Consider the following 13,262-nt stretch of genomic DNA (forward strand, 5'->3'; position numbering starts at 1 on the left):
CTGTAATAACCATGAATTCTCATCAAAAGCAACTAGAATGTATCAATAAATCTTGAGTGAAAGGGGAAATCTCTAAAAATACCTGAAAAAAACAAAGGCCTAAAAATCATGTTATATATGAGCAACAACATATCAGTGTTTCCACTGATGGTCTTAAAGTAATAAATTCAACATTCCTTTAATAACATTTCCCCTTTTTGTGGTACAGTAATACCTTCAATACAATAAAAGGTTAGCGTTATATCTTCTTGCTAACTTCAACTAATGATTTATGCTGATCAAAAAGCAAGACTAATTTATTTATTTTTTAGGCTCTTGAGATTAGAAATATTTGGTTCAATTACTTGTTGAGCTAGGAAATCGATTGTACTTGTGTATAAAGCTTGTTTGGGCCCTCTTTCAAGTGTGGCTGAATCGGTTTCTATAATTTGTCTATAATGCTGTGTGGCCTGAAATCCCATTAGGACATAGAGCCAATTCATTTGTGTATAAGAGTACATGGGCTACAACTGATTTTATAAGTACCTGAAAAACCTATAGTTCTCCTACACTTCAGTTCTGCAGTAAGAAAGCTGTTAGGCTGTATCTATGATATAGCCACACGCTACTGAAAATGAAAAATAAAGAAAGTTGGTGAGGGAAGATATATGAGGCCAAAAACTATTTTCTGGCTGCTGGATTAATTAACTACATCAATCAAAAAAAAAAAAATATATATATATATATATATATATATATATATATAGAGAGAGAGAGAGAGAGAGAGAGAGAGAGAGAGTTTCTTTATTTCATTGAGTTCAGGTCCATTTTAAAACAAAAAAAGGAACTCAGGGAGGCTGAACATTTGGATGATGCAAACTTCATCAAGCATGGAGGTTTAGAGGTAGAAAAATTTTATATTTATTTTATAATACAATTTTTAGTGTGAAGCTAGAACTTCGTTTTAATAGAAAACTATACTAAAACTGGTCTTACCTACCTCTTCCTTTAACTTTGAGAGAAAACTATTTCCCTACTTCCAAACTGTAAGAAAAAGTTATATACATCTTCTGTAATCCCTTACTGTCTTCATTCATTTATTTATTCAAAATATTATTGTATGCCTCATTATGTCAGGCATTCTTCTGGGTACTAGCGCAGCATTAAGGAATAAGGAGAACCCACAGAGGGGATTACATTCAGGAGTGTGTCAGAAAGGAGAGACCTATAAATAAGTAAATTACGAAGTACGTTAGAAAATGATAAGCACTATAAAACTGGATGAGATGGAATCATCCAGGAAGTAATTCAGTATCAGATACCTAGTACATAGCAAGGTGAAGAGGGCAAAGACTGAGCTCTGGAAGCAGTTCCCTCACTGAAAGGCAACTACACGGGCTACAGTGGAAACCAAACTTTTTTCCTTACCACTTACACAAACTGCTGGTAAATGTCTATTTTATCATTCTAGGTTTGACTCTAAAAGCAAATAAATAAATAAATAAATACATAAACAAACAAACCAATTCTCCATGTTCCACATTGAAAAGATACTTATATCGAATGATAGAAAGGAATGTAACTCTCCAGTAAGTGAGATCCTAAAATACTGACTCATTAACTGTGCTTTATTATGCCCCTCCCCCTACCAGGAGGGCTTTTTACTTTCATTTTCTAGCTCGAACAATTAGGTCATTGAGGGTTTAGTTATACAGTTTTTAAAAAAAGTGGGGAGCGAACCATCTAGTTTGAAGAAGCAGTGACCAGTCAGGGTGTCTTCCTGCTCTAAATTCAGCCTTCTTTAGGAGCTGAGGGGCATGGGTCACCTCTCCTCCTATTATGAAGCATTAAGTCCTTTTCTGGACAGGATAACTGCTCAGATTTCCACTTCTGGTGCTATCAGATAGTGATGAATATTTTATATGGCTAAAATTATTCCCTGATACAAGCATCTGCTGCATGTACCACACTAATCAAATATTCAGCCGTCACATGGCCTGTAAAACAAGAAATCCCCTAATAAAGGGCTCAGCGTTTTCAGAAAACTTCTTAGTAAAATTTTCTCTTAGAAGTTTGTACAACATTACTGTTCACTACATTTTAAAAGTAAAATAGTAACAAATAATGTCAGTTACTTTATCTCAACTATTTTATCTTTTCCTTGCTAAAAGCCTCAAATGGAATGACTGTCTCTTTAGCTAACCAACTTGTAGAGTGTGTGGGTAGTGGTTTTCAATATTTATGAAATGCTCATTTTCGAGTAGGATAGAAGCTACTGATGTTTTCTATAAATGAAAGAATTTATTAATTGCTACTTGAATCTGTTACATTTTCATTTTAACTTTTAAAATTGTAGAGGACATGGCAGTCATGCTTCCAAAGTAAAACCTGAAACATTGCTTGGAAAACATCTAGCTCAAAAGCTTCATTATAGAGTAAAACAGCCTCCAGTGAATGGAAAATCTGCAGTTCCTGTCAACATAAGGTAGTTAGGAAGACCTAAAATAGGTTTCCTGGTATTGTTTTTATATTTTTTTTTAATAAGAGTTGTTAACCACAAAAATACAAGGAAATTTATATTAATGGTATTCAAAAGAATTGGTAGACTCATGTCTCTCATATTTACTCATGAGTAGAAAGGTATTATAAATATGCTTGTTTATGGAGCTGACATGTCTCTGAAAAACATGAACCTGGATTTGTTTGGTGTAGAAAGCACCAAAGTCCCTCAACACTAAACCGGAGATCAAAAGCAATGTGAATAGCCTCTGGCTATTATTTTTTTAGTAGTTACATTAGCTTTAAATTCATTTACCCTTTAGGAAAAGAGTTTGATTCAGGGGATTGACTAGAAATCTTAAAAGGCTGAACTCTTGTATTTTTATCTCTATTCACAATAGCCATAATCACAGAAGCAATTGAAAACGTAAATGTTGTTAAAGTATACTGAGCCAATTAAGTAAAATAAAATTTTATAAAGGTATATTCCAGTGGTATTACTAATAAAGGAATGTGCTTTTGCAGGACGACCACTATTATTAAACAGTCGATGGAGTAATATAAATCTACACAATGTGCTTCCATCTTCTACGTGGCAGTCCCTCAGCACCACACTACATAAAGTAAAGCTTTACTAGGGTCAGAGTATGTCGCAATTTTTTCCTGTGGTGCCTGACTCCCAGCTTCCCACTGTTCTTCCCAGTGAAAAATTATAATAGCTATTGGAGCAGAATTCTTGGATGTTGTCCAAATTGGCATGAAGGCTCCAAAGGCTAGTGGAGTGAGAGTTGTTTGGAGACCCCTGAACAAAAGCTAAGATTATGAAACAGATTCAATGTTTAGCTCATTCTTCACAATGGGTCCTGTCGGGTTTTTTGCAATGACAGCCTCTTAGTCATTATTATCCCAATCAAACCAGTTTTCACGATGATATTCCATATCCCATTTTCATCGCTACATGAAATGTCGTATTGAAAGGATCAAGTGTCTTTCATGAAGCACAACAGGACAATGATAACCATGCAGATTAACACCTGATCCACTCTCAGACCTTGTTTCTTACTTTACGATTTTTTTCGAGACCAGCAGGCTTTCCCTCATCAGGCTGACGATGACTCGCTTCACACATACCACTCAAGACTTCTGTACAGTATAAAATAGGAGATCAAAAGCAGGGAGGAAAAAAAGGAATAAGTGAATGAAATGAAAATTGAAAGAAATGTAGTTGGAAGGAAACAAAGGCCTGCAAAAGATGAGCTCAAGTTTCATGTTGGTGATGATTAGTCTTGCAAAACCTTCTGAGACCTGTGGAAGCATTTGCCTGTATAAATCCAGTTTTTTCTTTCCTTTTCTTTCTTTCTTGCTTTTATTTTCTTAAATTTTTTTATTTTTTTAAGACTTTTCATAATGAGCAATTATTCTCTCATTTGAAGGGTTGAGTCTTTTCTGAAAAAGTTTGGTAAGGCCAGCCATTTGAACACTCAGTCACATGCAGCAGAACCAGGCACATGGAGGACAGCTGACTCCACAGAACCAGATCCTTGGGTAAGTGCTCAGCACTGAAGCCACTCACAGTGACTGCAAATGCTCTTTTTAGTAAGCACAGAAAACTCATTTTAATTTAATCGTGTTTTTATAAGTACAAGGCAACCTCCAGTAAAACTCTTCCGGTGGTGTGGTTCCAGTGATGGGTAAAGGTTGAGCTGGGAAGTTTCTTAAATATAGCAAAAGGAAGAGAAAAACATCTTCCCATATTTGGGCATAGAAAGGCAGAAGCAGAATCTTGATTTGTGAATTGTAGTACGATTCCGAATATTTTGATTAGATTAGGAGAAAGGAGACACTCTTTTTTGGGCTGCCAATTTGAGGTTAGAGCTTGAGGTCAAAAGTTGTGCAGGAGTTGCCACACTGATGCATTTCTGACTTAAGTCCCGTTCACAGTCCACTGCCAGTTGACTACAGCCCCTACATGTTGCATTAATGGAGACAAACAGATAATTTGTATTTCAGATTTCTTATCAGGGTTCCATCATGCTGGAAAAGCTGGCTGAATATGGCAGGCATCATCTCTAATTACAAAGATGATATGACAATTGAAAATAATGGTCTGATCTTCTTTTAAATGAAAATTATTTTAATGATTAGATAGTTAGAATTAACATGGAACCTCACATAACCTGTGAGAAGTCATTCATGATTTAGTGGAAAGATTGTGATTTCCATTTCTTGGGTGATTTCTAAGGCTCCTTCCATTCCAAGACTGCCTTTGGTAAAGCCAGTTGATTTGGATGTTAAGGAAGAGACCTCACTTCTCAGGTTCATGTATTTGAGATAATAATCTTTTTGATTCTTAGGAGTATTATTTGTTTTGCTACTCTGAATTGGCCTCTCATAATTTATTTTAGGGGCAGAAAAAAAAAACAATTCTAAACTGTCGGTAGCAACAACAAAGCGATTGAATTTAGTTAAAACCTAGTATTTCTTTTAATAAATAATAGAAAATATCTCTTTATTATTTAATTTTGCAGTCACTGGCTTTATGTTATGAGACACATATCAGAACTATTATTTGAACCATTGCTCCTAGTGCTACATTTTTAATGTTTCTAAATGACTTTTGAGTTTTCTTCACTATTAAAACACCCCGCTAAATATAAAAATTTAGAAATATGCTGTATATACTTTCATTTTAAAGATTTTTAAAAACATCCTCAAATATAATATAGTCATCATTACTGTGAATAGCCACATAATATAGTAGCAAGATCATACTAGATATCAAAGCAAATTCTACATTCCTTTCAAGACACTTAAAGCTTCCCCACTACCTCTTTAAAGAAGGCAGAGATAATAAACAATGATGCAGAGGTAATAAACAATGGAATTTTCTGCTAGGAAATCTATTTTAAAGGTAACTTTTCAACCACGAGCAGATGCTCAGACTATAATCTATTTAGTTATGGCATTATACAGTAAATTACTGATTTACATTTTTGTAGCTTTTGCATTAGCTTGAATGGCAATAAGTTCATTAGTAGAGAATAATAATCCTTTGTATCATTTAAATACCTATTAGCAATGTTTGTTTGCAAGGAATTCAATTTTTTGGTTAATTTACCCAATTCACCCCTCCCTTTTTTCCCCTGTATTTAATCTGGACTATAAATTGGGTCAAGACTATGAATTAAACTTGATGTGGTTTGCTGTCTTTATTATAAAATGGTGTAGTTTGGAAGCCAGACATAACAGCTCTACCGAGACATGATAAAGTAAACATTAGGCTGAGTTTTACAGATTCAGAGTCATTGCTGATTGTTCTTAGATGTGTAAGTTGATTTCAAGTGGGGTGTTATAGGAATTCCAGACTCTCGAGGCTTCAATGATGAAGTGAAGAAAAGTACATCTTAAAAAAGTAACTGATTGATGTGGGCAGTTCAATAATACTTTTCAAATATTAAATGAACATCACGGCAAATATTTAACTGCTAATGACTAATGGCCTTTACTAAGGCTTACAGAAAAATATGTTAATGAGAAAATAATAAAATGATATTAGCTGAAAGAAATTCCCTTAGAAATATATTGGGTCCTTCCCCCAGATTTACGTGTTGCGTGTGTGTGTATAGCCATACACTAATTGTTTAAAGCAGGTTCAGCAAACTTATCTACAAAGAACCAGACAGTAAATATTTTAGTCCTCATGGGCCTCTGTCATGTAGCTCAACAGCAGCCATAGAAAATACATACACAAGTGAGCATAGCTGTGTTCCAATAAAATTTCATTTGTAGGCACTGAAATTTGAATTTCATATAATTTTTGCTTTTCATGAAATGTTATTCTTCTTTTGACTTTTTTCAACCATTTAAAAATGTGAAAACTGCTTTTGTTGATGCTCCATACAAAACTAGGTGATAGGTAGAATTCAGCCTCCAGGCCATGGTTTACTGACCTCTAATTTATAGCATCAATTTTCAAGAACTCACAAGAAGATATACTAACACCTCAAGAAATTAAAAAAAAAATTATATACATGGAATTTTTTAAGTGACAAAAATATTTAGAAAATATAGAGCTAAGCTTTGGAAAAAGTTACTAAGCTTCAAGAACAGCAAAGTTAAAGTCAGATTAATATGACCATTTTGTTGTTTCTATTGTTATATATGTAAGAAATCCAGATGCCAGGTATGAAAGATATTTTTAGTTTGGTTAAAAGATATTTGAGGCCAAATGAAAATGTCAATGGCTTTGTTTGTAAAGTTAAGGTACTCTACAAAATGAGATTAATTTGATACTCTGGATAACATTATAGTTATCTTTTTCCCAATTACTATGTATGGATGTGAATCTTGTACCATAAAGAAGGCTGACAGGAAAAAAAAAAAAAAAAAGGATTCATTTGAAATACAGGATTGGAGTAGAGCTCTGCAGATACCCTGGGCTGTGAGAAAGGTGAATGAGTGGGTTTTAGAGCAAATTAAGCATGAAACATCGCTGGAGGCAAAAATGACAAAACTGAAGCTGTCCTACTTTGGACACATCATGAGAAGGCAGGGTTCTTCGGAAAAGACAATAATGCTGGGAAAAATAGAAGACATAAGGAAAAGAGGAACACCAAATATGAGATGGATTGACTCCATGAAAGAAGCCATAGGCGTGAGTCTTCAAGAGCTGATCAGGGTTGTTGAGGACAGGACTTGGTGGACGTCACTCATTCATATGGTCGTCAGCAGTCAGAGCCAACTTGACAGCACATAAGACACAATATGAAATTGTATCATTAGCATAAGAAAGAAGACCACTTAGTATCATATGTTATAATTTATCGTATATTATAACTTTGTGTATTATGTGCATTTGTGCTTATGTATTTGAATTCTGGCACAGCAATTTTATTTAGAAACTTATTTGGAATACCTATTTAAAATTAAAGTAATATACTTCTGGTGTCTAAAATTCCTCGCACTATCAATTCTATCATGGAAATGTGTGCCATCAATGTTAATGGAGTAAAAAGGAGACTTAGCAAAAAGATGCATTATTTCAATTTGATGCTTTTAAGTTTATAAAACTTTAAAAAACTTAAAATGTTATTTTCAGAGCATAAAAAGTACTAACTGAACATTTTTTTAAAGAAAGGTAAGCAATTAATTAAAGCTCTTTAGAAAACATAAAAGTACTAGCTGAGCATTTTTAAAAATAACTGAATAAACTAAATTCAATTTTTAATCCAAGAGTTTTACATACATAGATGTACAGTAATTTCAAATCATGTTCTAGACCCCAAATCTCATTTTATTTTGTATAAACAACATATAAAATCAATGTAAATTATTTCTAGTGATGGGTGGGTTGATTTTAGGATTTTAATGTAATTGGTGTTCAGATGAAATTGGACGTTTTAATTTCATTAATGACGTAATCTCTAAGAAGTGGAGCATTATCCTGATCAGGACTAGCTGTTGATATACTTGATTTTCTACATTGTGTTAGTATGGTACTATCCCTTTTGTATCAAATAATCATGCATTTAACAAACATATCTTGAGAATCTATAGTGGACCTGGCACTCTGCTGGATCCTAAAAGCAAAGGTGAATGTAATATTGTTGCCCTCATGACACTTACTTGTTTATTAGGGGAGAACAGAGATGTAAATCTTAGTCAACTGGAGTGATTTTGACATGTGGCAGTGTTTGGATGTATTTTTGGGTGTCATGACTTGAAGGGAGAATGCTCCTGGCGTATAGTGAGTAGAAGCCAAGGGTGCTATTAAACATCCTACAATGCTGTTAAAACCTCCTACAACAAAGAATTGTGCAGTTTAAAATATCAATAGTGCTGAATTTGTTAAACCTTGATCTAAATATACCACATTTTAAAAAATGCTATTTTTAGAATGATTCCCAAACTCTATTGGGAACACAGAAAAGTAAGTGGTTGATTTGACAATTCAACAAAGCAAGAAGAGTTGTCCTGATAGAGGAATATTTTGAAAGAAGAGCCATGTGTGAGTTGACTCTTGAAAGGCTGAACAGAGAGATCCTCCTGTAGAGGGGTGGAGTTCGGAAGAGGAGATTTCCAGACTGAGGTAGCAAAGTGAGCTAAGGCATGGATGTGCACAATAACTTCTTACCTCTGGGAACTATAAGAAGTTGGAGTGGGTAGACTGGGCATCGGCGTAATAAGACCTGAGGTTGGGCAGGTAAGTAGGAATCTTATTTTGGAAGCTTTTTCTTGGTATATCATAGAGTTGGGTTTTCTCCTGAAATAATGAAGGGTTTTGAGCAGGGACATATGATCAGGCAGTCTATTTATAGGATTCATCAGCCATGGTGTGAAGTGTCATGATTATTTAAGGAAACACAAAATCCTCTATCATTTGATCAGAGAAGAGCGACAGGAGACAAAAGTCTCCAGTGAGAAACAAGGATTCCTACTTCTTCTTCCACAACTGTTTGGCTTCTGATTCAGTACTTTGACTTTGTTAGAACTATGTCAAAGCAATAAAAACTTAACCTTAATTCATGTTCTGTAGTTTCATAAATGCATTATGTTGCTGATTGGCTGACTCCCGTGGGCTTAAGCTGCCATGTTGTAGCACTGGGTAGCATTGCCTTTCCTTGTTTTTTTCTTGTTCTTGACTCTGTTTTCAGATTCTTGTTGTGGAGCCCTAGTGGAGGAAAAAAAAAAAAAAAAAAAAGAATCCCCTTACCAATAAAAAAGGCAACTAGAAATGGAATCTCAGTTATAGCAAAACCTTGTTCCTCTCAGTGGTTCTCAACCCTGGACGCTCATTAGAATCACAGGGGAGAGGGACAGATTTGGGAAGCTGTATTTCTTAAAACTCCTCAGGTTAACTCAGGGAACTCTGCTATGGATACAAAATGTTAACCTCACAATTTTATTTGGCTTTGCAATGTTTCTATTTTAGATTTTTCATCAGTGAACGTATCTTCTTATTTCTATTAAAAGTTAAACTGAGTTTTCATTTTTTTGAACATACACCAACTTTCAAAAGGTGGCTTTCTGACAGTGTTACAGAGCAAGAAGGAGTTAGTCTTTGATTTCTTATGTAAAATTCCCAAGGTGGATGAGTCTCACTCAGGTAGCAGAGACATAACGAGAGATTTGAACACGGAGTTTTGAACAGTGATGTTTATACTTTTAAAAGGTCCTATTTTGTGCTTCCCAGCTCTGTGATTGTGTTGATTTATGTGGCTTGTAAGCATGATGAAAGAATCCGAGAAGTCTGGTCTTCCTATAGTCCATTCTCTGTTCTGTAGCTGTAGATCGTACCTATAGTCCTAGATAGGTGCCTTGAAAATGTGGGGTTTTCTTGCCAACTTGCTGCAGGAGATTGTACTGTGTGGTACTGTGATTGTATCAACACGAATTTATCCCAGTAAAAAATAACTAAAAATGACAGCCCTAATCCTTTGTTTACTCAACAAATAGTTATGAATTGTCTGTTTTGTATAAGGAATGACTATTTTGTCGTTTATCAGGTAACAGAAAGGAAAAGAAGGTTCAGTCTTCATTCCTTATGGATTATTTTTAACATTGTAACAGTGAGCAAAAGAGAAAACTGTTATAAATTGTCTTCTCTCCAGACACTTGAAGGTTTTTCTTGCATTTCTCTTCTCCGCTATCAGTGTTCCCTTAGTGAAAAAATTTCCTCTAGGTACTAATTGCCTTCTATGTCCCTTCTTAATTTTCTCCTTCAATTTACAAACGTCCTTAAACAAATATCTATTGCTTCTAATAAATAATCAATTAGACTCTACAATTCAACTTTGAGTCCTTACTCAGAACATAGGAAATGGATTTTCTCTCACCATTGTTCTTGTGGCTAATTCAGTCTGGGAATGCTATTTTCCTTTCGCTTCCTTCTTCTGTGAGGCCAGTCAAAGCACATTTGTGGGTAAGGACATTCAGCTCATGAATGCCATGTTGCTACATTGTCGTAAACCAGTGAGTTTCAAACTTTTTGACTATGATTTATAGTCAGATATTTTATATTGTGATCTAGTACACACAAACCCATACATACATACACAGAACATATGCATTTTACAAAAATAGTACATTCCATTGCATTCCATTCCATCTTATATATAGCCCATCCGAGTCTATTTCATGAGATATACCTAACTAATATCTTAGCACAATAATTATTTCAAAAGATTCTTTTAATCTAAACACATGATTTTTGTCAGGGCCTGTTGCGTGTAGCATCGTCCGAAGGGGATCAATGAAACTCTCAGATAGTTTGTGCAGATAGTTTGAAAACAAAGCTGTTATTTGTTCTAGTGCTCTGATTTGTGTTTAGTAAAGAAAGTTAATTTAGTTAGATTTTCAAATATCATATATAGGAGATAATGAGATCGTTTTATGTTCTCATTATCATAAAAGGGATTAGGAAAGACCTAATCCCTACTCTTTTCGAAGTCCCATTTATATTTTATCTTTTTCATGGAGTTATCAAACCAAACTAAGCACCTGTTCAAATTCACTTAGTAATTAATTATGTATTGCTGGGTAACAGCTTTTGTGTAAATCTTTGGGTCAGAGACATTTTTGTCATGATAAGCCTTGGTTTTCATAATCTTTTTGATAGGCTACTTACCAAAATAGTGTGAGAGAAACTCTCCTAAAGAGATGGGATCTCCATGCCGGTAGGAACGTATGTTCCAGTTTGCCAAAGGCCCTGATTCACTAATTATAGCACAACATTATCTGCAGTCTCGTCTACAGTAATATGTCCTCTGCTCACCTCCTTCCCCCTCACTTGCCTTCGACTGAGAGCGATGGTAAACACAGTTTACTGGCCTACTCTAGAGCTTGCCTGGTGCTTCAGATCCCAGAGACCATTTGGTTAATGAGACAGGAGCTGAAAAGTTGTATCTACAGCTATGTCTTATATCCCTAATTCTGGCTATTGCAGGGCTATGATTTTGTTAGAATTATGTTCATCTTATTCAAGACACAAAAGCTCATAAGCTTTCTTCTAAGAAGTGGTAACTTTGCTACCTTTCAGAACTCTCATACTTTAATGTCTTGATACCACTGTCCTTGATCCTATAAATAAGTTAGGCTGACTTATGCCTCTTTTCCTTAACTCTGCTAGATAGAGGATGAAATGTCCTATGAAAAAGGTTCTATAACTAAGTTTTACCTAGTTACAGTTATTCAGTCACTTAGATTATGTACATCCTTATTTTATACACAGGAGAGACCAAGAGACGCAAAGTGAGTTACTCAAGTTACAACCGTTAGAATAAGTTACCTGTAGGTAACTTGATTTTGAGGTTTTTTTCCCCCCAAATATCCAAGATATTACAATAATAGCATAATCTTTAATATTTTGCCATCTTCTTGCCCCCCACACACTTTTTTAATGAGTCATTCTCAAATAGAAAAAATGCTGCTACTTGAAAGTCAGGATTAACGTTTAATTTTTAATTACTGATTCTCAGAGTAAGGATTTGATGTCATAATCATCTCTGGTTATTTATGAATGGTCTTTTAAATTCATAAAATAGAAATAATTAATATGGTGCTAATTGAAAAGTTTAAATACGAGAATTTAAATTTTAGGTTCTCCCTGATTTGAACATCAATTTTTAAGTTATACATTTGTATATGTGCTATTTGACCCAAATGACTAAAACTTTTGTGGATCTGATTTCATCATACCCCAAAGTATCATATTTTGTTGTTAGGAAAAAGTTAAGTGAGAGATATTAGAAATTATTATTTCAGGAGCTGCTTTTAGTTGTCTTTTTTTATATTATCTATAACAAGTATACATTACTTAGGAAAAACATTTAGCTGCTTAGCATCAATTTCCACATCTAAAAAAACAAAGGCCGCTTTGTTTGCTTCAATGTATTCCTCAGAGTGATGTCACAAAGGTTAATGTTACATTGCCCAAACAACTCAACAAATATAATAAAAATCATGAACATTAATGAAAACAGGGTTGAAAATGTATTTCAGGCAAAACAAAGTACTGTTATAAATTGCCAGCAGCCTATTTTATGTTGTGATTATTGCTTCCTAAAGGCCTCGGAGACCTTTGAGAAACTAACAAAAATGTAGACACAAGGGAAAAAAAAAAAGTACAAAACCAATAGTAACTTATTTGTACTTTTTTCATGTAATTTAAATATAACAATTTTTGTCTGTGGAAGGACAAAGCCGCCCGAAAGTGGACGGGTTACTGCCTTCCTTTAACAGCATTGAGATTCGGCTGTGAGACTGCTTTACTGGTTTTATGTCTTATAAAATGACAAGAGATGACTACGAGGGTGTTCTAGACATATCATTTGCCACCTCATCGATTGTCAAGGGTAGGGCAACAAAATGGCAGAAAATCTCTGAAGCCTTCTGATATATAGTAAAGCCTAAATTCTGATAAGGGAGGCGATTTTAGAAAGAAGGCCTCGGGGAATTTATCACTATTTTCTCCTGCAGTTATTTAAACGTCATGGTTTCATTGGCTCTTTATAGCTGGAAGTCATTTTAGTCATATTCTAGTCAAACACTTCATTTCACACCTGAAGTAACTGAGAGTAAGGCACGTTATGAGACTTCCACAAGATCACACAGATAACTTGTGATGGAATGAAAACTAGAACCCAAGCCTATGGTAATATTTATTCAAATGTGTGTTAGTATATGTTACATAAATGTCGTGTTATATAAATTAAACTTAAAAACAAAAAAATCTCAGTTAGACTCTAGAAAGAAATAGTTGGGAGGCCCAGCCTTCACTTTAGGAT

At 34.6% G+C, this 13,262-nt stretch overlaps 1 protein-coding gene across 2 annotated transcripts in view; it reads left to right on the plus strand.

The window, feature by feature from the left end:
* ZPLD1 (zona pellucida like domain containing 1) overlaps positions 1–13,262 on the plus strand; it is a 124,556-nt gene that overhangs the window by 59,069 nt on the left and 52,225 nt on the right. Inside the window, exon 2 of one of the 2 annotated variants that reach the window (XM_033133985.1) lies at positions 3,912–4,023. The gene's annotated coding sequence lies outside the window, so the exon portion shown is untranslated. Of the gene's footprint in view, positions 1–3,911; positions 4,024–8,585; positions 8,681–13,262 lie in introns of those variants that run through there. The other variant, XM_033133976.1, reaches the window with a different exon arrangement.

The sequence above is a fragment of the Rhinolophus ferrumequinum genome, chromosome 2, assembly GCF_004115265.2.
Source record: "Rhinolophus ferrumequinum isolate MPI-CBG mRhiFer1 chromosome 2, mRhiFer1_v1.p, whole genome shotgun sequence".
Lineage (NCBI taxonomy): Eukaryota > Metazoa > Chordata > Mammalia > Chiroptera > Rhinolophidae > Rhinolophus > Rhinolophus ferrumequinum.